At 49.2% G+C, this 25,700-nt stretch overlaps 1 protein-coding gene across 1 annotated transcript in view; it reads left to right on the top strand.

Annotated features, from left to right (window-relative positions):
- LOC140473143 (uncharacterized) overlaps positions 1-25,700 on the top strand; it is a 74,873-nt gene that overhangs the window by 11,715 nt on the left and 37,458 nt on the right. The gene's annotated exons all lie outside the window — the stretch shown is intronic.

The following is a 25,700-nucleotide window of genomic DNA, read 5'->3' as shown; positions in this document are numbered from 1 at the left end:
GGTGTGGGATATATCAGTGTGTTACAATGAGGGGTGTGGGGTATATAAGTGTGTTACAGTGAGGGGTGTGGGGTATATCAGTGTGTTACAGTGAGGGGTGTGGGGTATATCAGTGTGTTACAGTGAGGGGTGTGGGGTATATCAGCGTGTTACAGTGAGGGGTGTGGGGCATATCAGTGTGTTACAGTGAAGGGCGTGGGATATATCAGTGTGTTACAATGAGGGGTGTGGGGTATATCAGTGTGTTACAGTGAGGGGTGTGGGGTATATCAGTGTGTTACAGTGAGGGGTGTGGGGTATATCAGTGTGTTACAGTGCGGGGTCTGGGGTATATCAGTTTGTTACAGTGAGGGGTGTGGGGTATATCAGTGTGTTAAAGTGAGGGGTGTGGGGTATATCAGTGTGTTACAGTGAGTGGTGTGGGGTATATCAGGGTGTTACAGTGAGGGGTGTGGGGTATATCAGTGTGTTGCAGTGAGGGGTGTGGGGTATATCAGTGTGTTACAGTGAGGGGTGTGGGGTATATCAGGGTGTCACAGTGAGGGGTGTGGGGTATATCAGTGTGTCACAGTGAGGGGTGTGGGGTATATCAGGGTGTTCCAGGGAGGGGTGTGGGATATATCAGTGTGTTACAATGTGGGGTGTGGGATCCGTCAGTGTGTTACTGTGAGGGGTGTGGGGTATATCAGTGTGTTAAAGTGAGGGGTGTGGGGTATATCAGTGTGTTACAGTGAGGGGTGTGGGGTATATCAGGGTGTTACAGTGAGGGGTGTGGGGTATATCAGTGTGTCACAGTGATGCGTGTGGGGTATATCAGGGTGTTCCAGTGAGGGGTGTGGGATATATATCAGTGTGTTACAGTGAGGGGTGTGGGGTATATCAGTGTGTTACAATGTGGGGTGTGGGATAAGTCAGTGTGTTACTGTGAGGGGTGTGGGGTATATCAGGGTGTTACACTGAGGGGTGTGGGATATATCAGGGTGTTACAGAGGAGTGTGGGATATATCAGGGTGTCACAGTGAGGGGTGTGGGATATATCAGTGTTTTACAGTGAGGGGTGTGGGATATATCAGGGTGTCACTGTGAGGGGTGTGGGATATATGTGTGTTGCAGTGAGGGGTGTAGGGTATATCAGTGTGTTATAGTGAGGGGTGTGGGATATATCACTGTGTTACAGTGAGGGGTGTGGGGTATATCAGGGTGTTACAGTGAGGTGTGTGGGATATATCAGTGTGTTACATTGAGGGGTGTGGGGTATATCAGTGTGTTACAGTGAGGGGTGTGGGGTATATCAGTGTGTTACAGTGAGGGGTGTGGGATATATCAGTGTGTTACAGTGAGGGGTGTGGGGTATATCAGAGTGTTACGGAGAGGGGTGTGGGGTATATCAGTGTGTTACAGTGAGGGGTGTGGGGTATATCAGTTTGTCACAGTGAGGGGTGTGGGGTATATCAGTGTGTAACAGTGAGGGGTGTGGGATATATCAGTGTGTTACAGTGAGGGGTGTGGGGTATATCAGTGTGTTACAGTGAGGGGTGTGGGGTGTATCAGTGTGTGACAGTGAGGGGTGTGGGGTATATCAGTGTGTTACAGTGAGGGGTGTGGGGTATATCAGTGTGTTACAGTGAGGGGTGTGGGATATACCAGAGTGTTACAGTGAGGGGTGTGGCGTATATCAGTGTGTTACAGTGAGGGGTGTGGGGTATATCAGTGTGTTCCAGTGAGGGGTGTGGGGTATATCAGGGGTTCCAGTGAGGGGTGTGGGGTATATCAGTGTGTTACCGTGAGGGGTGTAGGGTATATCAGTGTGTTACAGTGAGGGGTGCAGGGTATATCAGTGCTTTTCAGTGAGGTGTGTGGGATATATCAGTGTGTGACAGTGAGGGGTGTGGGGTATATCAGTGTGTTACAGTGAGGGGTGTAGGGTATATCAGTGTGTTACAGTGAGGGGTGTGGGGTATATCAGGGTATAACAGTGAGGGGTGTGGGGTATATCAGTGTCTTACAGTGAGGGGTGTGGGGTATATCAGTGTGTAAAACGAGGGGTGTGGGGTATATCAGTGTGTTACAGTGAGGGGTGTGGGGAATATCAGTGTGTTACAGTGAGGAGTGTGAGGTATATCAGTGTTTTACAGTGAGGGGTGTGGGGTATATCAGTGTGTTACAGTGAGGGTTGTGGGGTATATCAGTGTTTTACAGTGAGGAGTGTGGGGTATATCAGTGAGTTACAGTGAGGGGTGTGGGAGATATCAGTGTGTTACAGTGAGGGGTGTGGGGTATATCAGTTTGTGAAAGTGAGGGGTGTGGGGTATATCAGGGTGTTACAATGAGGTGTGTGTGGTATATCAGTGTGTTACAGTGAGGGGTGTGGGGTATATCAGGGTGTTACAGTGAGGGGTGTGGGGTATATCAGTGTTTTACAGTGAGGAGTGTGAGGTATATCAGTGTTTTACATTGAGGAGTGTGAGGTATATCAGTGTGTTACTGTGAGGAGTGTGGGGTATATCAGTGTGTTACAGTGAGGGGTGTGGGATATATCAGTGTGTTACAGTGAGGGTTGTGGGGTATATCAGTGTTTTACAGTGAGGGGTGTGGGGTATATCAGTGTGTTACAGTGAGGGGTGTGGGGTATATCAGTGTGTTACAGTGAGGGGTGAGGGGTATATCAGGGTGTTACAGTTAGGGGTGTGGAATATGTCAGTGTGTTACAGTGAGGGGTGTGGGATATATCAGTGTGTTACAGTGAGGGGTGTGTGGTGTATCAGTGTGTTACAGTGAGGGGTGTGGGGTATATCAGTTTGTTACAGTGAGGGGTGTGGGGTATATCAGTTTGTTACAGTGAGGGGTGTGGGGTATATCAGTGTGTTACAGTGAGGGGTGTGGGATATATCAGTGTGTTACAGTGAGGGGTGTGGGGTATATCAGTTTGTTACAGTGAGGGGTGTGGGATATATCAGTGTGTTACAGTGAGGGGTGTGGGGTATATCAATGTGTTACAGTGAGGGGTGTGGGGTATATCAGTGTGTTACAGTGAGGGGTGTGGGGTATATCAGGGTGTTACAGTGAGGGGTGTGGGGTACATCAGGGTGTTACAGTGAGGGGTGTAGGGTATATCAGTGTGTTACAATGAGGGGTGTGGGATATATCAGTTTGTTACAGTGAGGGGTGTGGGATATATCAGTGTGTTACAGTGAGGGGTGTGGGGTATATCAGTTTGTTACAGTGAGGGGTGTGTGGTGTATCAGTGTGTTACAGTGAGGGGTGTGGGGTATATCAGTGTCTTACAGTGAGGGGTGTGGGGTATATCAGTGTGTAAAACGAGGGGTGTGGGGTTTATCAGTGTGTGACAGTGAGGGGTGTGGGGTATATCAGTGTGTTACAGTGAGGAGTGTGAGGTATATCAGTGTTTTACAGTGAGGGGTGTGGGGTATATCAGTGTTTTACACTGAGGTGTGTGGGGTATATCAGTGTGTTACAGTGAGGGGTGTGGGGTATATCAGTGTGTTATAGTGAGGAGTGTGGGGTATATCAGTGTGTTACAGTGAGGGGTGTGGGGTATATCAGTGTGTTACACTGAGGTGTGTGGGGTATATCAGTTTGTTAAAGTGAGGGGTGTGGGGTATATCAGGGTGTTACAGTGAGGTGTGTGGGGTATCTCAGTGTGTTACAGTCAGGGGTGTGGGGTATATCAGGGTGTTACAGTGAGGGGTGTGGGGTATATCAGGATGTTACAGTCAGGGGTGTGGGGTATATCAGTGTGTTACAGTGAGGGGTGTGGGGTATATCAGGGTGTTACAGTGAGGGGTGTCGGGTATATCAGTGTGTTACAGTGAGGAGTGTGGGGTATATCAGAGTGTTACAGTGAGGGGTGTGGGGTGTATCAGAGTGTTACAGTGAGAGGTGTGGGGTATATCAGTGTGTTACAGTGAGGGGTGTGGGGTATATCAGTGTGTAAAATGAGGGGTGTGGGGTATATCAATGTGTTACAGTGAGGGGTGTGGGGTATATCAGTGTGTTACAGTGAGGGGTGTGGGGTATATCAGGGTGTTACAGTGAGGGGTGTGGGGTACATCAGGGTGTTACAGTGAGGGGTGTAGGGTATATCAGTGTGTTACAGTGAGGGGTGTGGGGTATATCAGTGTGTTACAGTGAGGAGTGTGGGGTATATCAGTGTGTTACAGTGAGGGGTGTGGGATATATCAGTGTGTTACAGTGAGGGGTGTGGGGTATATCAGGGTGTTACAGTGAGGGGTGTAGGGTATATCAGAGTGTTACAGTGAGGGCTGTGGGATATATCAGTGTGTTACAGTGAGGGGTGTGGGGTATATCAGGGTGTTACAGTGAGGGGTGTGGGGTATATCAGTTTGTTACAGTGAGGGGTGTGGGATATATCAGTGTGTTACAGTGAGGGGTGTGGGGTATATCAGTTTGTTACAGTGAGGGGTGTGTGGTGTATCAGTGTGTTACAGTGAGGGGTGTGGGGTATATCAGTGTCTTACAGTGAGGGGTGTGGGGTATATCAGTGTGTAAAACGAGGGGTGTGGGGTTTATCAGTGTGTGACAGTGAGGGGTGTGGGGTATATCAGTGTGTTACAGTGAGGAGTGTGAGGTATATCAGTGTTTTACAGTGAGGGGTGTGGGGTATATCAGTGTTTTACACTGAGGTGTGTGGGGTATATCAGTGTGTTACAGTGAGGGGTGTGGGGTATATCAGTGTGTTATAGTGAGGAGTGTGGGGTATATCAGTGTGTTACAGTGAGGGGTGTGGGGTATATCAGTGTGTTACACTGAGGGGTGTGGGGTATATCAGTGAGTTACAGTGAGGGGTGTCGGGTATATCAGTGTGTTACAGTGAGGAGTGTGGGGTATATCAGAGTGTTACAGTGAGGGGTGTGGGGTATATCAGTGTGTTACAGTGAGGGGTGTGGGGTGTATCAGAGTGTTACAGTGAGGGGTGTGGGGTATATCAGTGTGTAAAATGAGGGGTGTGGGGTATATCAATGTGTTACAGTGAGGGGTGTGGGGTATATCAGTGTGTTACAGTGAGGGGTGTGGGGTATATCAGGGTGTTACAGTGAGGGGTGTGGGGTACATCAGGGTGTTACAGTGAGGGGTGTAGGGTATATCAGTGTGTTACAGTGAGGGGTGTGGGGTATATCAGTGTGTTACAGTGAGAGGTGTGGGGTATATCAGTGTGTTACAGTGAGGGGTGTGGGGTATATCAGTGTGTTACAGTGAGGGGTGTGGGATATATCAGTGTGTTACAGTGAGGGGTGTGGGATATATCAGTGTGTTACAGTGAGGGGTGTGGGGTATATCGGTGTGTTACAGTGAGGGGTGTGGGGTACATCAGGGTGTTACAGTGAGAGGTGTGGGGTATATCAGTGTGTTACAGTGAGGGGTGTGTGGTATATCAGAGTGTTACAGTGAGGGGTGTAGGGTATATCAGGGTGTTACAGTGAGGAGTGTGGGGTATATCAGTGTGTTACAGTGAGGGGTGTGGGATATATCAGTGTGTTACAGTGAGGGGTGTGGGGTATATCAGGGTGTTACAGTGAGGGGTGTAGGGTATATCAGAGTGTTACAGTGAGGGCTGTGGGATATATCAGTGTGTTACAGTGAGGGGTGTGGGGTATATCAGGGTGTTACAGTGAGGGGTGTGTCTTATATCGGTGTGTTACAGTGTGGGGTGTGGGGTATATCAGTGTGTTACAGTGTGGGGTGTGGGGTATATCAGTTTGTTACAGTGAGGGTTTTGGGATATATCAGTGTGTTACAGTGAGGGATGTGGGGTATATCGGTGTGTTACAGTGTGGGGTGTGGGGTATATCGGTGTGTTACAGTGAGGGGTGTGGGGTACATCAGGGTGTTACAGTGAGAGGTGTGGGGTATATCAGTGTGTTACAGTGAGGGGTGTGGGGTATATCAGTGTGTTACAGTGAGGGGTGTGGGATATATCAGTGTGTTACAGTGAGGGGTGTGGGATATATCAGTGTGTTACAGTGAGGGGTGTGGGGTATATCGGTGTGTTACAGTGAGGGGTGTGGGGTACATCAGGGTGTTACAGTGAGAGGTGTGGGGTATATCAGTGTGTTACAGTGAGGGGTGTGTGGTATATCAGAGTGTTACAGTGAGGGGTGTAGGGTATATCAGGGTGTTACAGTGAGGGGAGTGGGGTATATCAGAGTGTTACAGTGAGGGGTGTGGGATATATCAGTGTTTTACAGTGAGGGGTGTGTGGTATATCAGAGTGTTACAGTGAAGGGGGGGTAGGGTATATCAGGGTGTTACAGTGAGGGGTGTAGGGTATATCAGGGTGTTACAGTGAGGGGTGTGGGATATATCAGTGTGTTACAGTGAGGGGTGTGGGATATATCAGTGTGTTACAGTGAGGGGTGTGGGGTATATCAGTGTGTTACAGTGAGGGGTGTGGGGTACATCAGTGTGTTACAGTGAGGGGTGCGGGGCAATCGGTGTGTTACAGTGAGGGGTGTGGGATATATCAGTGTGTAACAGTGAGGGGTGTCGGATATATCAGTGTGTTACAGTGAGGGGTGTGGGATATATCAGTGTGTTACAGTGAGGGGTGTGGGGTATATCAGGGTGTTACAGTGAGGGGTGTGGGGTACATCAGGGTGTTACAGTGAGGGGTGTAGGGTATATCAGTGTGTTACAGTGAGGGGTGTGGGATATATCAGTGTGTTACAGTGAGGGGTGTGGGGTATATCAGTGTGTTACAGTGAGGGGTGTGGGATATATCAGTGTGTTACAGTGAGGGGTGTGGGGTATATCAGGGTGTTACAGTGAGGGGTGTGGGGTATATCGGTGTGTTACAGTGTGGGGTGTGGGGTATATCAGTGTGTCACAGTGAGGGGTGTGCGGTATATCAGTTTGTTACAGTGAGGGGTTTGGGATATATCAGGGTGTTACAGTGAGGGGTGTGGGGTATATCAGTGTGTTACAGTGAGGGGTGTGGGGTATATCGGTGTGTTACAGTGTGGGGTGTGGGGTATATCAGTGTGTTACAGTGAGGGGTGTGGGGTATATCGATGTGTTACAGTGAGGGGTTTGGTATATATCAGTGTGTTACAGCGAGGGGTGTGGGGTATATCGGTGTGTTACAGTGTGGGGTGTGGGGTATATCGGTATGTTACAGTGTGGGGTGTGGGGTATATCGGTGTGTTACAGTGAGGGGTGTGGGGTATATCGGTGTGTTACAGTGAGGGGTGCGGGGTATATCAGTGTTTTACAGTGAGGAGTGTGGGGTATATCAGTGTGTTACAGTGAGGGGTGTGGGGTATATCAGTGTGTTACAGTGAGGGGTGTGGGGTATATCAGTGTTTTACAGTGAGGGGTGTGGGGTATATCAGTGTGTTACAGTGAGGGGTGTGGGGTATATCAGTGTTTTACAGTGAGGAGTGTGGGGTATATCAGTGTGTTACAGTGAGGGGTGTGGGGTATATCAGTGTGTTACAGTGAGGGGTGTGGGATATATCAGTGTGTTAAAGTGAGGGGTGTGGGGTATATCAGTGTGTTACAGTGAGGGGTGTGGGGTATATCAGTGTGTTACAGTGAGGGGTGTGGGGTATATCAGTGTGTTACAGTGAGGGGTGTGGGGTATATCAGTGTGTTACAGTGAGGGGTGTGTGATATATCAGTGTGTTACAGTGAGGGGTGTGGGGTATATCAGGGTGTTACAGTGAGGGGTGTGGGATATATCAGTGTGTTACAGTGAGGGGTGTGGGATATATCAGTGTGTGACAGTGAGGGGTGTGGGGTATATCAGTGTTTTACAGTGAGGGGTGTAGGGTATATCAGAGTGTTACAGTGAGGGGTGTGGGATATATCAGTGTGTTACAGTGAGGGGTGTGGGGTATATCAGTGTGTTACAGTGAGGGGTGTGGGATATATCAGGGTGTTACAGTGAGGGTTGTGGGATATATCAGGGTGTTACAGTGAGGGTTGTGGGATATATCAGTGTGTTACAGTGAGGGGTGTGGGGTATATCAGTGTGTTACAGTGAGGGGTGTGGGGTATATCAGTGTGTTACAGTGAGGGGTGTGGGATATATCAGTGTGTTACAGTGAGGGGTGTGGGATATATCAGTGTGTTACAGTGAGGGTTGTGGGATATATCAGTGTGTTACAGTGAGGGGTGTGGGATATATCAGTGTGTTACAGTGAGGGTTGTGGGATATATCAGGGTGTTACAGTGAAGGGTGTGGGGTATATCAGAGTGTTACAGTGAGGGGTGTGGGGTATATCAGTGTGTTACAGTGAGGGGTGTGGGGTATATCAGGGTGTTACAGTGAGGGTTGTGGGATATATCAGGGTGTTACAGTGAAGGGTGTGGGGTATATCAGAGTGTTACAGTGAGGGGTGTGGGATATATCAGTGTGTTGCAGTGAGGGGTGTGGGGTATATCAGGGTGTTACAGTGAGGGGTGTAGGGTATATCAGAGTGTTACAGTGAGGGGTGTGGGATCATTCAGTGTGTTACAGTGAGGGGTGTGGGGTATATCAGTGTGTTACAGTGAGGGGTGTGGGGTATATCAGTGTGTTACAGTGAGGGGTGTGGGGTATATCAGTGTGTTACAGTGAGGGGTGTGGGGTATATCAGTGAGTTACAGTGAGGGGTGTGGGGTATATCAGTGTGTTACAGTGAGGGGTGTGGTGTATATCAGTGGTTTACAGTGAGGGGTGTGGGGTATATCAGTGTGTTACAGTGAGGGGTGTGGGGCATATCAGTGAGTTACAGTGAGGAGTGTGGGGTATATCAGTGTGTTACAGTGAGGGGTGTGGGGTATATCAGTGTGTTACAGTGAGGGGTGTGGGGTATATCAGTGTCTTACAGTGAGGGGTGTGGGGTATATCAGTGTGTTACAGTGAGGAGTGTGCGGTATATCAGTGTGTTACAGTGGGGGGGTGTGGGGTATATCAGTGTGTTACAGTGAGGGGTGTGGGAGATATCAGTGTGTTACAGTGAGGGGTGTGGGGTATATCAGGGAGTTACAGTGAGGGGTGTGGGGTATATCAGTGTGTTACAGTGAGGGGTGTGGGGTATATCAGTGAGTTACAGTGAGGGGTGTGGGAGATATCAGTGTGTTACAGTGAGGGGTGTGGGGTATATCAGGGTGTTACAGTGACGGGTGTGGGGTATATCAGTGTGTTACAGTGAGGGGTGTGGGGTATATCAGGGTGTTACAGTGAGGGGTGTGGGGTATATCAGTGTGTTACAGTGAGGGGTGTGGGGTATATCAGTGTGTTACAGTGAGGGGTGTGGGGTATATCAGTGAGTTACAGTGAGGGGTGTGGGAGATATCAGTGTGTTACAGTGAGGGGTGTGGGGTATGTCAGTTTGTTAAAGTGAGGGGTGTGGGGTATATCAGGGTGTTACAGTGAGGTGTGTGGGGTATATCAGTGTGTTACAGTGAGGGGTGTGGGGTATATTAGGGTGTTACAGTGAGGGGTGTGGGGTATATCAGTGTGTTACAGTGAGGGGTGTGGGGTATATCAGGGTGTTACAGTGAGGGGTGTCGGGTATATCAGTGTGTTACAGTGAGGGGTGTGGGGTGTATCAGCGTGTTACAGTGAGGGGTGTGGGGTATATCAGTGTGTTACAGTGAGGGGTGTGGGGTATATCAGTGTGTAAAACGAGGGGTGTGGGGTATATCAATGTGTTACAGTGAGGGGTGTGGGATATAACAGTGTGTTACAGTGAGGGGTGTGGGGTATATCAGTGTGTTACAGTGAGGGGTGTGGGGTATATCAGGGTGTTACAGTGAGGGGTGTGGGGTATATCAGGGTGTTACAGTGAGGGGTGTAGGGTATATCAGTGTGTTACAGTGAGGGGTGTGGGATATATCAGTGTGTTACAGTGAGGGGTGTGGGGTATATCAGTGTGTTACAGTGAGGAGTGTGGGGTATATCAGTGTGTTACAGTGAGGGGTGTGGGATATATCAGTGTGTTACAGTGAGGGGTGTGGGGTATATCAGGGTGTTACTGTGAGGGGTGTAGGGTATATCAGTGTGTTACAGTGAGGGGTGTGGGGTATATCAGGGTGTTACAGTGAGGGGTGTAGGGTATATCAGAGTTTTACAGTGAGGGTTGTGGGATATATCAGTGTGTTACAGTGAGGGGTGTGGGATATATCAGTGTGTTACAGTGAGGGGTGTGGGGTATATTAGTGTGTTACAGTGAGGGCTGAGGGATAGATCAGTGTGTTACAGTGAGGGCTGAGGGATAGATCAGTGTGTTACAGTGAGCGGTGTGGGATATATCAGTGTGTTACAGTGAGGGGTGTGGGGTATATCAGTGTGTTACAGTGAGGGGTGTGGGATATATCAGTGTGTTACAGTGAGGGGTGTGGGGTATATCAGGTTGTTACAGTGAGGTGTGTGGGGTGTATCAGTGTGTCACAGTGAGGGGTGTGGGGTATATCAGTGTGTTACAGTGAGGGGTGTGGGATATATCAGTGTGTTACAGTGAGGGGTGTGGGGTATATTAGTGTGTTACAGTGAGGGCTGAGGGATAGATCAGTGTGTTACAGTGAGGGGTGTGGGGTATATCAGTGTTTTACAGTGAGTGGTGTGGGATATATCAGTGTGTTACAGTGAGGGGTGTGGGATATATCAGTGTGTTACAGTGAGGGGTGTGTGATATATCAGTGTGTTACAGTGAGGGGTGTGGGGTATATCAGTGTGTTACAGTGAGGGGTGTGGGATATATCAGTGTGTTACAGTGAGGGGTGTGGGGTATATCAGTGTGTTACAGTGAGGGGTGTGGGGATATATCAGTGTGTTACAGTGAGGGGTGTGGGGTATATCAGTGTGTTACAGTGAGGGGTGTGGGGTATATCAGTGTGTTACAGTGAGGGGTGTGGGGTATATCAGTGTGTTACAGTGAGGGGTGTGGGGTATATCAGGGTGTTACAGTGAGGGGGGGTGGGGTATATCAGGGTGTTACAGTGAGGGATGTGGGGTATATCAGTGTGTTACAGTGAGGTGTGTGGGGTGTATCAGAGTGTTAAATTGAGGGGTGTGGGGTATATCAGTTTGTTAAAGTGAGGGGTGTGGGGTATATCAGGGTGTTACAGTGAGGGCTGAGGGATAGATCAGTGTGTTACAGTGAGGGGTGTGGGGTATATCAGGGTGTTACAGTGAGGGGTGTGGGGTATATCAGTGTGTTACAGTGAGGTGTGTGGGGTGTATCAGAGTGTTAAATTGAGGGGTGTGGGGTATATCAGGGTGTAACAGTGAGGGGTGTGGGGTGTCCCAGGGTGTTACAGCGAGGGGTGTGGGGTATATCAGGGTATTACAGTGAGGGGTGCGGGGAATATCAGTGTGTTCCAGTGAGGGGTGCGGGGTATATCAGTGTGTTACAGTGAAGGGTGTGGGATATATCAGTGTGTTACAGTGAGGGGTGTGGGGTATATCTGTGTGTTTCTGTGAGGGGTGTTGGGTATATCAGTGTGTTACAGTGAGGGGTGTGGGGTATATCAGGGTATTACAGTGAGGGGTGCGGGGTATATCAGGGTATTACAGTGAGGGGTGCGGGGTATATCAGTGTGTTATAGTGAGGGGTGCGGGGTATATCACTGTGTTACAGTGAAGGGTGTGGGGTATATCACTGTGTTACAGTGAAGGGTGTGGGGTATATCAGTGTGTTACAGTGAGTGGTGTGGGATATATCAGTGTGTTACAGTGAGGAGTGTGGGGTATATCAGTGTGTCAAAGTGAGGGGTGAGGGGTGTGGGGTATATTAGTGTGTTACAGTGAGGAGTGTGGGATATATCAGTGTGTTACAGTGAGGGGTGTGGGGTATATCACTGTGTCACAGTGAGGGTGTGGGGTATATTAGTGTGTTACAGTGAGGAGTGTGGGATATATCAGTGTGTTACAGTGAGGGCTGAGGGATAGATCAGTGTGTTACAGTGAGGGCTGAGGGATAGATCAGTGTGTTACAGTGAGGAGTGTGGGATATATCAGTGTGTTACAGTGAGGGGTGTGGGGTATATCAGTGTGTTACAGTGAGGGGTGTGGGGTATATCAGTGTGTTACAGTGAGGGGTGTGGGATATATCAGTGTGTTACAGTGAGGGGTGTGGGATATATCAGTGTGTTACAGTGAGGGGTGTGGGGTATATCAGTGTGTTATAGTGAGGGGTGCGGGGTATATCGGTGTGTTACAGTTAGGGGTGTGGGATATATCAGTGTGTTACAGTGAGGGGTGTGGGGATATATCAGTGTGTAACAGTGAGGGGTGTGGGGTATATCAGTGTGTTACAGTGAGGGGTGTGGGATACATCAGTGTGTTACAGTGAGGGGTGTGGGATATATCAGTGTGTTACAGTGAGGGGTGTGGGGTATATCAGTGTGTTACAGTGAGGGGTGTGGGGTATATCAGTGTGTTACAATGAGGGGTGTGGGGTATATCAGTGTTTTACAGTCAGGCGTGTGCGGTATATCAGTGTGTTACAGTGAGGGGTGTGGGATATATCAGTGTGTTACAGTGATGGGTGTGGGGTGTCCCAGGGTGTTACAGCGAGGGGTGTGGGGTATATCAGTGTATTACAGTGAGGGGTGTGGGGTATATCAGTGTGTTACAGTGAGGGGTGTGTGGTGTATCAGTGTCTTACAGTGAGGGGTGTGGGGTATATCAGTGTCTTACAGTGAGGGGTGTGGGGTATATCAGTGTGTTACAGTGAGGAGTGTGGGGTATATCAGTGTGTTACAGTGGGGGGTGTGGGGAATATCAGTGTGTTACAGTGAGGAGTGTGGGGTATATCAGTGTTTTACAGTGAGGGGTGTGGGGTATATCAGTGAGTTACAGTGAGGGGTGTGGGAGATATCAGTGTGTTACAGTGAGGGGTGTGGGGTATATCAGTTTGTTAAAGTGAGGGGTGTAGGGTATATCAATGTGTTACAGTGAGGGGTGTGGGATATATCAGTGTGTTACAGTGAGGGGTGTGGGGTATATCAGTGTGTTACAGTGAGGGGTGTGGGATATATCAGTGTGTTACAGTGAGGGGTGTGGGGTATATCAGTGTGTTACAGTGAGGGGTGTGGGATATATCAGTGTGTTACAGTGAGGGGTGTGGGGTATATCAGGGTGTTACAGTGAGGGGTGTAGGGTATATCAGAGTGTTACAGTGAGGGGTGTGGGGTATATCAGGGTGTTACAGTGAGGGGTGTGGGGTATATCAGTGTGTTACAGTGAGGGGTGTGGGATACATCAGTGTGTTCCAGTGAGGGGTGTGGGATATATCATTGTGTTACAGTGAGGGCTGTGCGATATATCAGTATGTTACAGTGAGGGGTGTGGGGTATATCAGGGTGTTACAGTGAGGGGTGTGGGGTATATCGGTGTGTTACAGTGTGGGGTGTGGGGTATATCAGTGTGTTACAGTGAGGGGTGTGGGGTATATCAGTGTGTTACAGTGAGGGGTGTGGGGTATATCAGTGTGTTACAGTGAGGGGTGTGGGGTATATCAGTTTGTTACAGTGAGGGGTGTGGGGTATATCAGTTTGTTACAGTGAGGAGTGTGGGATATATCAGTGTGTTACAGTGAGGGGTGTGGGGTATATCGGTGTGTTACAGTGAGGGGTGTGGGGTACATCAGGGTGTTACAGTGAGAGGTGTGGGGTTTATCAGTGTGTTACAGTGAGGGGTGTGGGGTATATCAGTGTGTTACAGTGAGGGGTGCGGGGTAATCGGTGTGTTACAGTGAGGGGTGTGGGATATATCAGTGTGTAACAGTGAGGGATGTCGGATATATCAGTGTGTTACAGTGAGGGGTGTGGGATATATCAGTGTGTTACAGTGAGGGGTGTGGGGTATATCAGGGTGTTACAGTGAGGGGTGTGGGGTACATCAGGGTGTTTCAGTGAGGGGTGTGGGGTATATCAGTGTGTTACATTAGGGGGTGTGGGATATATCAGTGTGTTACAGTGAGGGGTTGTGGGATATATCAGTGTTTTACAGTGAGGGGTGTGGGGTATATCAGTGTGTTACAGTGAGGGGTGTGGGGTATATCAGTGTGTTTCAGTGAGGGGTGTGGGGTATATCAGTGTGTTACAGTGAGGGGTGTGGGGTATATCAGGGTGTTACAGTGAGGGGTGTGGGGTGTATCAGTGTGTTACAGTGAGGGGTGTGGGGTTTATCAGTGTGTTACAGTGAGGGGTGTGGGGTGTATCAGTGTGTTACAGTGAGGGGTGTGGGATATATCAGTGTGTTACAGTGGGGGTGTGGGATATATCAGTGTGTTACAGTGGGGGTGTGGGATATATCAGTGTGTTACAGTGAGGGGTGTGGGGTATATCAGTGTGTTACATTAGGGGGTGTGGGATATATCATTGTGTTACAGTGAGGGGTGTGGGGTATATCAGTGTGTTACAGTGAGGGGTGTGGGGTATATCAGTGTGTTACAGTGAGGGGTGTGGGGTATATCAGTGTGTTACATTAGGGGGTGTGGGATATATCATTGTGTTACAGTGAGGGGTGTGGGGTATATCAGTGTGTTACAGTGAGGGGTGTGGGGTATATCAGTGTGTTACAGTGAGGGGTGTGGGATATATCAGTGTGTTATAGTGAGGGGTGTGGGGTATATCAGGGTGTTACAGTGAGGGGTGTGGGGTATATCAGGGTGTTACAGTGTGGGGTGTGGGGTATATCAGTGTGTTACAGTGAGGGGTGTGGGGTATATCAGTGTGTTACAGTGAGGGGTTTGGGATATATCAGTGTGTTACAGTGAGGGGTGTGGGGTATATCGGTGTGTTACAGTGTGGGGTGTGGGGTATATCGGTATGTTACAGTGTGGGGTGTGGGGTATATCGGTGTGTTACAGTGAGGGGTGTGGGGTATATCGGTGTGTTACAGTGAGGAGTGTGGGGTATATCAGTTTGTTACAGTGAGGGGTGTGGGGTATATCAGTGTTTTACAGTGAGGAGTGTGGGGTATATCAGTGTGTTACAGTGAGGGGTGTGGGGTATATCAGTGTGTTACAGTGAGGGGTGTGGGGTATATCAGTGTTTTACAATGAGGGGTGTGGGGTGTATCAGTGTGTTACAGTGAGGGGTGTGGGGTATATCAGTGTGTTACAGTGAGGGGTGTGGGGTATATCAGTGTTTTACAGTGAGGAGTGTGGGGTATATCAGTGTGTTACAGTGAGGGGTGTGGGGTATATCAGTGTTTTACAGTGAGGATTGTGGGGTATATCAGTGTGTTACAGTGAGGGGTGTGGGGTATATCAGTGTGTTACAGTGAGGGGTGTGGGATATATCAGTGTGTTACAGTGAGGGGTGTGGGGTATATCAGGGTGTTACAGTGAGGGGTGTAGGGTATATCAGAGTGTTACAGTGAGGGGTGTGGGATATATCAGTGTGTTACAGTGAGGGGTGTGGGGTATATCAGGGTGTTACAGTGAGGGGTGTGGGATATATCCGTGTGTTACAGTGAGGGGTGTGGGATATATCAGTGTGTTACAGTGAGGGGTGTGGGGTATATCAGGGTGTTACAGTGAGGGGTGTGGGATATATCAGTGTGTTACAGTGAGGGGTGTGGGGTATATCAGTGTGTTACAGTGAAGTGTGTGGGGTGTATCAGTGTGTCACAGTGAGGGGTGTGGGGTATATCAGTGAGTTACAATGAGGGGTGTGGGATATATCAGTGTGTTTCAGTGAGGGGTGTGGGGTATATCAGTGTGTCACAGTGAGGGGTGTGGGATATATCAGTGTGTCACAGTGAGGGGTGTGGGGTATATCAGTGTGTTACAGTGAGGAGTGTGGGATATATCAGTGTGTTACAGTGAGGGGTGTGGGGTGTCACAGCGAGGGGTGTGGGGTATATCAGTGTGTTACAGTGAGGGGTGCGGGGTATATCAGTGTGTTACAGTGTGGGGTGCGGGGTATATCAGTGTGTTACAGTGTGGGGTGCGGGGTATATCAGTGTGTTACAGTGTGGGGTGCGGGGTATATCAGTGTGTTACAGTGAAGGGTGTGGGATATATCAGTGTGTTACAGTGAGGGGTGTGGGGTATATCAGTGTGTTACAGTGAGGGGTGTGGGGTATATCAGTGTGTTACAGTGTGGGGTGCGGGGTATATCAGTGTGTTTCTGTGAGGGGTGTTGGGTATATCACTGTGTTACAGTGAGGGGTGTGGGGTATATCAGGGTGTTACAGTGAGGTGTGTGGGGTATATCACTGTGTTACAGTGAGGGGTGTGGGGTATATCAGGGTGTTACAGTGAGGGGTGTGGGGTATATCAGTGTGTTACAGTGAGGGGGGTGGGGTATATCAGGGTATTACAGTGAGGGGTGTGTGGTGTCCCAGGGTGTTACAGTGAGGGGTGTGGGGTATATCAGGGTATTACAGTGAGGGGTGCGGGGTATATCAGTGTGTTACAGTGAAGGGTGTGGGGTATATCAGTGTGTTACAGTGAGTGGTGTGGGATATATCAGTGTGTTACAGTGAGGAGTGTGGGGTATATCAGTGTGTTACAGTGAGGGGTGTGGGGTATATTAGTGTGTTACAGTGAGGGCTGAGAGATAGATCAGTGTGTTACAGTGAGGGGTGTGGGGTATATCAGTGTGTCACAGTGAGGGGTGTGGTGTATATCAGTGTGTTACAGTGAGGGGTGTGGGGTATATTACTGTGTTACAGTGAGGAGTGTGGGATATATCAGTGTGTTACAGTGAGGGCTGAGGGATAGATCAGTGTGTTACAGTGAGGGGTGTGGGGTATATCAGTGTGTCACAGTGAGGGGTGTGGGGTATATTAGTGTGTTACAGTGAGGGGTTTGGGATATATCACTGTGTTACAGTGAGGGGTGTGGGGTATATCGGAGTGTTACAGTGTGGGGTGTGGGGTATATCGGTATGTTACAGTGTGGGGTGTGGGGTATATCAGTGTGTTACAGTGAGGGGTGTGGGGTATATCAGTGTGTTACAGTGAGGAGTGTGGGGTATATCAGTTTGTTACAGTGAGGGGTGTGGGATATATCAGTGTGTTACAGTGAGGGGTGTGGGGTATATCAGTGTGTTACACTGAGAGTTGTGGGATATATCAGTGTGTTACAGTGAGGGGTGTGGGGTATATCAGTGTGTTACAGTGAGGGGTGTGGGATATATCAGGGTGTTACAGTAAGGGGTGTTGGGTATATCAGTGTGTTACAGTGAGGGGTGTGGGGTATATCAGTGTGTTACAGTGAGGAGTGTGGGGTATATCAGTGTGTTAAAGTGAGGGGTGTGGGGTATATCAGTGTGTTACAGTGAGGGGTGTGGGATATATCAGTGTGTTACAGTGAGGGGTGTGGGGTATATCAGGATGTTACAGTGAGGGGTGTGGGATATATCAGTGTGTTACAGTGAGGGGTGTGGGATATATCAGTGTGTTACAGTGAGTGGTGTGGGGTATATTAGTGTGTTACAGTGAGGGGTGTGGGGTATATCAGTGTGTTAGAGTGAGGTGTGTGGGGTGTATCAGTGTGTCACAGTGAGGGGTGTGGGGTATATCAGTGTGTTACAGTGAGGGGTGTGGGATATATCAGTGTGTTACAGTGAGGGGTGTGGGATATATCAGTGTGTTACAGTGAGGGGTGTGGGGTATATTAGTGTGTTACAGTGAGGGCTGAGGGATAGATCAGTGTGTTACAGTGAGGGCTGAGGGATAGATCAGTGTGTTACAGTGAGGGGTGTGGGGTATATCAGTGTGTTACAGTGAGGTGTGTGGGGTGTATCAGTGTGTCACAGTGAGGGGTGTGGGGTATATCAGTGTGTTACAGTGAGGGGTGTGGGATATATCAGTGTGTTACAGTGAGGGGTGTGGGGTGTCACAGCGAGGGGTGTGGGGTATATCAGTGTGTTACAGTGAGGGGTGCGGGGTATATCAGTGTGTTACAGTGTGGGGTGCGGGGTATATCAGTGTGTTACAGTGTGGGGTGCGGGGTATATCAGTGTGTTACAGTGTGGGGTGCGGGGTATATCAGTGTGTTACAGTGAAGGGTGTGGGATATATCAGTGTGTTACAGTGAGGGGTGTGGGGTATATCAGTGTGTTTCTGTGAGGGGTGTTGGGTATATCACTGTGTTACAGTGAGGGGTGTGGGGTATATCAGGGTGTTACAGTGAGGTGTGTGGGGTATATCACTGTGTTACAGTGAGGGGTGTGGGGTATATCAGGGTGTTACAGTGAGGGGTGTGGGGTATATCAGTGTGTTACAGTGAGGGGGGTGGGGTATATCAGGGTATTACAGTGAGGGGTGTGTGGTGTCCCAGGGTGTTACAGTGAGGGGTGTGGGGTATATCAGGGTATTACAGTGAGGGGTGCGGGGTATATCAGTGTGTTACAGTGAAGGGTGTGGGGTATATCAGTGTGTTACAGTGAGTGGTGTGGGATATATCAGTGTGTTACAGTGAGGAGTGTGGGGTATATCAGTGTGTTACAGTGAGGGGTGTGGGGTATATTAGTGTGTTACAGTGAGGGGTGTGGGGTATATCAGTGTGTCACAGTGAGGGGTGTGGTGTATATCAGTGTGTTACAGTGAGGGGTGTGGGGTATATTACTGTGTTACAGTGAGGAGTGTGGGATATATCAGTGTGTTACAGTGAGGGCTGAGGGATAGATCAGTGTGTTACAGTGAGGGGTGTGGGGTATATCAGTGTGTCACAGTGAGGGGTGTGGGGTATATTAGTGTGTTACAGTGAGGGGTTTGGGATATATCACTGTGTTACAGTGAGGGGTGTGGGGTATATCGGAGTGTTACAGTGTGGGGTGTGGGGTATATCGGTATGTTACAGTGTGGGGTGTGGGGTATATCAGTGTGTTACAGTGAGGGGTGTGGGGTATATCAGTGTGTTACAGTGAGGAGTGTGGGGTATATCAGTTTGTTACAGTGAGGGGTGTGGGATATATCAGTGTGTTACAGTGAGGGGTGTGGGGTATATCAGTGTGTTACACTGAGAGTTGTGGGATATATCAGTGTGTTACAGTGAGGGGTGTGGGGTATATCAGTGTGTTACAGTGAGGGGTGTGGGATATATCAGGGTGTTACAGTAAGGGGTGTTGGGTATATCAGTGTGTTACAGTGAGGGGTGTGGGGTATATCAGTGTGTTACAGTGAGGAGTGTGGGGTATATCAGTGTGTTAAAGTGAGGGGTGTGGGGTATATCAGTGTGTTACAGTGAGGGGTGTGGGATATATCAGTGTGTTACAGTGAGGGGTGTGGGGTATATCAGGATGTTACAGTGAGGGGTGTGGGATATATCAGTGTGTTACAGTGAGGGGTGTGGGATATATCAGTGTGTTACAGTGAGTGGTGTGGGGTATATTAGTGTGTTACAGTGAGGGGTGTGGGGTGTATCAGTGTGTCACAGTGAGGGGTGTGGGGTATATCAGTGTGTTAGAGTGAGGTGTGTGGGGTGTATCAGTGTGTAACAGTGAGGGGTGTGGGGTATATCAGTGTGTTACAGTGAGGGGTGTGGGATATATCAGTGTGTTACAGTGAGGGGTGTGGGATATATCAGTGTGTTACAGTGAGGGGTGTGGGGTATATTAGTGTGTTACAGTGAGGGCTGAGGGATAGATCAGTGTGTTACAGTGAGGGCTGAGGGATAGATCAGTGTGTTACAGTGAGGGGTGTGGGGTATATCAGTGTGTTACAGTGAGGTGTGTGGGGTGTATCAGTGTGTCACAGTGAGGGGTGTGGGGTATATCAGTGTGTTACAGTGAGGGGTGTGGGATATATCAGTGTGTTACAGTGAGGGGTGTGGGATATATCAGTGTGTTACAGTGTGGGGTGTGGGGTATATTAGTGTGTTACAGTGAGGGCTGAGGGATAGATCAGTGTGTTACAGTGAGGGGTGTGGGGTATATCAGTGTGTTACATTAGGGGGTGTGGGATATATCATTGTGTTACAGTGAGGGGTGTGGGGTATATCAGTGTGTTACAGTGAGGGGTGTGGGGTATATCAGTGTGTTACAGTGAGGGGTGTGGGGTATATCAGTGTGTTACATTAGGGGGTGTGGGATATATCATTGTGTTACAGTGAGGGGTGTGGGGTATATCAGTGTGTTACAGTGAGGGGTGTGGGGTATATCAGTGTGTTACAGTGACGGGTGTGGGGTATATCAGTGTGTTACAGTGAGGAGTGTGGGGTATATCAGTTTGTTACAGTGAGGGGTGTGGGATATATCAGTGTGTTACAGTGAGGGGTGTAGGGTATATCAGTGTGTTACACTGAGAGTTGTGGGATATATCAGTGTGTTACAGTGAGGGGTGTGGGGTATATCAGTGTGTTACAGTGAGGGGTGTGGGATATATCAGGGTGTTACAGTAAGGGGTGTTGGGTATATCAGTGTGTTACAGTGAGGGGTGTGGGGTATATCAGTGTGTTACAGTGAGGAGTGTGGGGTATATCAGTGTGTTAAAGTGAGGGGTGTGGGGTATATCAGTGTGTTACAGTGAGGGGTGTGGGATATATCAGTGTGTTACAGTGAGGGGTGTGGGGTATATCAGGGTGTTACAGTGAGGGGTGTGGGATATATCAGTGTGTTACAGTGAGGGGTGTGGGATATATCAGTGTGTTACAGTGAGGGGTGTGGGGTATATTAGTGTGTTACAGTGAGGGCTGAGGGATAGATCAGTGTGTTACAGTGAGGGCTGAGGGATAGATCAGTGTGTTACAGTGAGGGGTGTGGGGTATATCAGTGTGTTACAGTGAGGTGTGTGGGGTGTATCAGTGTGTCACAGTGAGGGGTGTGGGGTATATCAGTGTGTTACAGTGAGGGGTGTGGGATATATCAGTGTGTTACAGTGAGGGGTGTGGGATATATCAGTGTGTTACAGTGAGGGGTGTGGGGTATATTAGTGTGTTACAGTGAGGGCTGAGGGATAGATCAGTGTGTTACAGTGAGGGGTGTGGGGTATATCAGTGTGTTCCAGTGAGGGGTGTGGGATATATCAGTGTGTTACAGTGAGGGGTGTGGGGTATATCAGTGTGTTACATTAGGGGGTGTGGGATATATCATTGTGTTACAGTGAGGGGTGTGGGGTATATCAGTGTGTTACAGTGAGGGGTGTGGGGTATATCAGTGTGTTACAGTGAGGGGTGTGGGGTATATCAGTGTGTTACATTAGGGGGTGTGGGATATATCATTGTGTTACAGTGAGGGGTGTGGGGTATATCAGTGTGTTACAGTGAGGGGTGTGGGGTATATCAGTGTGTTACAGTGAGGGGTGTGGGATATATCAGTGTGTTATAGTGAGGGGTGTGGGGTATATCAGGGTGTTACAGTGAGGGGTGTGGGGTATATCAGGGTGTTACAGTGTGGGGTGTGGTGTATATCAGTGTGTTACAGTGAGGGGTTTGGGATATATCAGTGTGTTACAGTGAGGGGTGTGGGGTATATCGGTGTGTTACAGTGTGGGGTGTGGGGTATATCGGTATGTTACAGTGTGGGGTGTGGGGTATATCGGTGTGTTACAGTGAGGAGTGTGGGGTATATCAGTTTGTTACAGTGAGGGGTGTGGGGTATATCAGTGTTTTACAGTGAGGAGTGTGGGGTATATCAGTGTGTTACAGTGAGGGGTGTGGGGTATATCAGTGTGTTACAGTGAGGGGTGTGGGGTATATCAGTGTTTTACAATGAGGGGTGTGGGGTGTATCAGTGTGTTACAGTGAGGGGTGTGGGGTATATCAGTGTGTTACAGTGAGGGGTGTGGGGTATATCAGTGTTTTACAGTGAGGAGTGTGGGGTATATCAGTGTGTTACAGTGAGGGGTGTGGGGTATATCAGTGTTTTACAGTGAGGATTGTGGGGTATATCAGTGTGTTACAGTGAGGGGTGTGGGGTATATCAGTGTGTTACAGTGAGGGGTGTGGGATATATCAGTGTGTTACAGTGAGGGGTGTGGGGTATATCAGGGTGTTACAGTGAGGGGTGTGGGATATATCAGTGTGTTACAGTGAGGGGTGTGGGATATATCAGTGTGTTACAGTGAGGGGTGTGGGGTATATCAGGGTGTTACAGTGAGGGGTGTGGGATATATCAGTGTGTTACAGTGAGGGGTGTGGGGAATATCAGTGTGTTACAGTGAGGTGTGTGGGGTGTATCAGTGTGTCACAGTGAGGGGTGTGGGGTATATCAGTGAGTTACAATGAGGGGTGTGGGATATATCAGTGTGTTTCAGTGAGGGGTGTGGGGTATATCAGTGTGTCACAGTGAGGGGTGTTGGGTATATCAGTGTGTCACAGTGAGGGGTGTGGGGTATATCAGTGTGTTACAGTGAGGGGTTTGGGATATATCAGTGTGTTACAGTGAGGGGTGTGGGGTATATCGGAGTGTTACAGTGTGGGGTGTGGGGTATATCGGTATGTTACAGTGTGGGGTGTGGGGTATATCAGTGTGTTACAGTGAGGGGTGTGGGGTATATCAGTGTGTTACAGTGAGGAGTGTGGGGTATATCAGTTTGTTACAGTGAGGGGTGTGGGATATATCAGTGTGTTACAGTGAGGGGTGTGGGGTATATCAGTGTGTTACACTGAGAGTTGTGGGATATATCAGTGTGTTACAGTGAGGGGTGTGGGGTATATCAGTGTGTTACAGTGAGGGGTGTGGGATATATCAGGGTGTTACAGTAAGGGGTGTTGGGTATATCAGTGTGTTACAGTGAGGGGTGTGGGGTATATCAGTGTGTTACAGTGAGGAGTGTGGGGTATATCAGTGTGTTAAAGTGAGGGGTGTGGGGTATATCAGTGTGTTACAGTGAGGGGTGTGGGATATATCAGTGTGTTACAGTGAGGGGTGTGGGGTATATCAGGGTGTTACAGTGAGGGGTGTGGGATATATCAGTGTGTTACAGTGAGGGGTGTGGTATATATCAGTGTGTTACAGTGAGGGGTGTGGGGTATATTAGTGTGTTACAGTGAGGGCTGAGGGATAGATCAGTGTGTTACAGTGAGGGGTGTGGGGTATATCAGTGTGTTACAGTGAGGTGTGTGGGGTGTATCAGTGTGTCACAGTGAGGGGTGTGGGGTATATCAGTGTGTTACAGTGAGGGGTGTGGGATATATCAGTGTGTTACAGTGAGGGGTGTGGGATATATCAGTGTGTTACAGTGAGGGGTGTGGGGTATATTAGTGTGTTACAGTGAGGGCTGAGGGATAGATCAGTGTGTTACAGTGAGGGGTGTGGGGTATATCAGTGTGTTCCAGTGAGGGGTGTGGGGTATATCAGTGTGTTACAGTGAGGGGTGTGGGATATATCAGTGTGTTACAGTGAGGTGTGTGGGGTGTATCAGTGTGTTAAATTGAGGGGTGTGGGGTATATCAGGGTGTTACAGTGAGGGGTGTGGGGTATATCAGGGTGTTACAGTGAGGGGTGTGGGGTATATCAGTGTGTTACAGTGAGGAGTGTGGGGTATATCAGTGTGTTACAGTGTGGGGTGTGGGGTATTTCAGTGTGTTACAGTGAGGGGTGTGGGGTATATCAGTGTGGGGTGTGGGGTATATCAGGGTGTTACAGTGAGGGGTGTGGGGTATATCAGTGTGTTACTGTGAGGAGTGTGGGGTATTTCAGGGTGTTACAGTGAGGGGTGTGTGGTGTATCAGTGTGTTACAGTGAGGGGTGTGGGGTATATCAGTGTGTTACAGTGAGGGGTGTGGGGTATATCAGTGTGTTACAGTGAGGGGTGTGGGGTATATCAGTGTGTTACAGTGAGGGGTGTGTGGTGTATCAGTGTGTTACAGTGAGGGGTGTGGGGTATATCAGTGTGTTACAGTGAGGGGTGTGGGGTATATCAGGGAGTTACAGTGAGGGGTGTGGGGTGTCCCAGTGTGTTACAGTGGGGGGTGTGGGGTATTTCAGGGTGTTACAGTGAGGGGTGTGGGGTATATCAGTGTGTTACAGTGAGGGGTGAGGGATATATCAGTGTGTTACAGTGAGGGGTGTGGGGTATATCAGTGTGTTACAGTGAGGGGTATGGGGTATATCAGTGTGTTACAGTGAGGGGTGTGGGGTATATCAGTGTGTTACAGTGAGGGGTATGGGGTATATCAGTGTGTTACAGTGAGGGGTGTGGGGTATATCAGGGTGTTACAGTGAGGGGTGTGGGGTATATCAGTGTGTTACAGTGAGGGGTGTGGGGTATTTCAGGGTGTTACAGTGAGGGGTGTGGGGATATATCAGTGCGTTACAGTGAGGGGTGTGGGGTATATCAGTGTGTCACAGTGAGGGGTGTGGGGTATATCAGGGTGTTACAGTGAGGGGTGTGGGGTATATCAGTGTGTTACAGTGAGGGGTGTGGGGATATATCAGTGCGTTACAGTGAGGGGTGTGGGGTATATCAGAGTGTTACAGTGAGGGGTGTGGGGTATATCAGGGTGTTACAGTGAGGGGTGTGGGGTATTTCAGAGTGTTACAGTGAGGGGTGTGGGGTATATCAGTGTGTTACAGTGAGGGGTGTGGGGTATATCAGTGTGTTACAGTGAGGGGTGTGGGGTATATCAGTGTGTTACAGTGAGGGGTGAGGGGTATATCAGTGTGTTACAGTGAGGGGTGTGGGGTATTTCAGGGTGTTACAGTGAGGGGTGTGGGGTATATCAGTGTGTTACAGTGAGGGGTGTGGGGTATTTCAGTGTGATGCAGTGAGGGGTGTGGGGTATATCAGTGTGTCACAGTGAGGGGTGTGGGATATATCAGTGTGATGCAGTGAGGGGTGTGGGGTATATCAGTGTGTTACAGTGAGGGGTGTGGGGTATATCAGGGTGTTACAGTGAGGGGTGTGGGGTATATCAGGGTGTTACAGTGAGGGGTGTGGGGTATATCAGTGTGTTACAGTGAGGGGTGTGGGGTATATCAGTGTGTTACAGTGAGGGGTGTGGGGTATATTAGTGTGTTACAGTGAGGGGTGTGGGGTATATCAGGGTGTTACAGTGAGAGGTGTGGGATATATCAGGGTGTTACAGTGAGGGGTGTGGGGTATATCAGTGTGATGCAGTGAGGGGTGTGGGGTATATCAGTGTGATGCAGTGAGGGGTGTGGGGTATATCAGTGTGTTACAGTGAGGGGTGTGGGGTATATCAGTGTGTTACAGTGAGTGGTGTGGGGTATATCAGAGTGTTACAGTGCGGGGTGTGGGGTATATCAGTGTGATGCAGTGAGGGGTGTGGGGTATATCAGTGTGTTACAGTGAGTGGTGTGGGGTATATCAGTGTGTTACAGTGCGGGGTGTGGGGTATATCAGTGTGATGCAGTGAGGGGTGTGGGGTATATCAGTGTGTTACAGTGAGTGGTGTGGGGTATATCAGTGTGTTACAGTGAGGGGTGTGGGGTATATCAGGGTGTTACAGTGAGGGGTGTGGGATATATCAGTGTGTTACAGTGAGGGGTGTGGGGTATATCAGAGTGTTACAGTGCGGGGTGTGGGGTATATCAGTGTGATGCAGTGAGGGGTGTGGGGTATATCAGTGTGTTACAGTGAGTGGTGTGGGGATATATCAGTGTGTTACAGTGAGGGGTGTGGGATATATCAGTGTGTTACAGTGAGGGGTGTAGGGTATATCAGGGTGTTACAGTGAGGGGTGTGGGGTATATCAGTGTGATGCAGTGAGGGGTGTGGGGTATATCAGTGTGTTACAGTGAGGGGTGTGGGGTATATCAGTGTGTTACAGTGAGGGGTGTGGGGTATATCAGGGTGTTACAGTGAG

Source organism: Chiloscyllium punctatum, unplaced genomic scaffold, assembly GCF_047496795.1.
Source record: "Chiloscyllium punctatum isolate Juve2018m unplaced genomic scaffold, sChiPun1.3 scaffold_532, whole genome shotgun sequence".
In the NCBI taxonomy this organism is placed as follows: domain Eukaryota; kingdom Metazoa; phylum Chordata; class Chondrichthyes; order Orectolobiformes; family Hemiscylliidae; genus Chiloscyllium; species Chiloscyllium punctatum.
This window is presented reverse-complemented; position numbering and strand designations above follow the sequence as displayed.